Genomic DNA, 325 nt, shown 5'->3' with positions numbered 1-325 from the left:
CGTTTCCATGAAAAGTGTGTTCCTCCCCTGGTCCACGCTGCTTCGGCAGTCCTGGGTAAGATAGTTAGTTCTAGCTTGCCCTATGTGGAAGAGGACACGTAGACTTACTGTGGTGTGAAGTATAAGGTTCAGTTCTCCCCTGGTCCACGCCGCTTCGGCCGTCCTGGGTAAAATGGATTCATCCAGCTTGCCCTATGTGGAATGAGGACACTTTATGCTTCGTCTCTAAGCGGCGGCTTGCTCCTCCCTACGGGGAACGGGTATACGCGCACAGCGGCGGCTTACGCAAGTTAGTCACCCTCGGCAGTGGATCACTCGGCTCATG

General features: G+C 54.8%; 1 non-coding gene across 1 annotated transcript in view; it reads left to right on the top strand.

Annotated features, from left to right (window-relative positions):
• Positions 1 to 295: 295 nt before the first annotated feature.
• LOC131270311 (5.8S ribosomal RNA) overlaps positions 296 to 325 on the top strand; it is a 155-nt gene continuing 125 nt past the window's right edge. Inside the window, exon 1 of the ribosomal RNA XR_009179413.1 lies at positions 296 to 325. This exon is cut by the window's right edge and continues 125 nt beyond it. This is a non-coding gene — a ribosomal RNA (5.8S ribosomal RNA).

Source organism: Anopheles coustani (assembly GCF_943734705.1).
Source record: "Anopheles coustani chromosome X unlocalized genomic scaffold, idAnoCousDA_361_x.2 X_unloc_21, whole genome shotgun sequence".
NCBI lineage: Eukaryota > Metazoa > Arthropoda > Insecta > Diptera > Culicidae > Anopheles > Anopheles coustani.
Note: the sequence above shows the minus strand (reverse complement) of the source record. Positions and strands in the feature narration are given on the sequence as shown.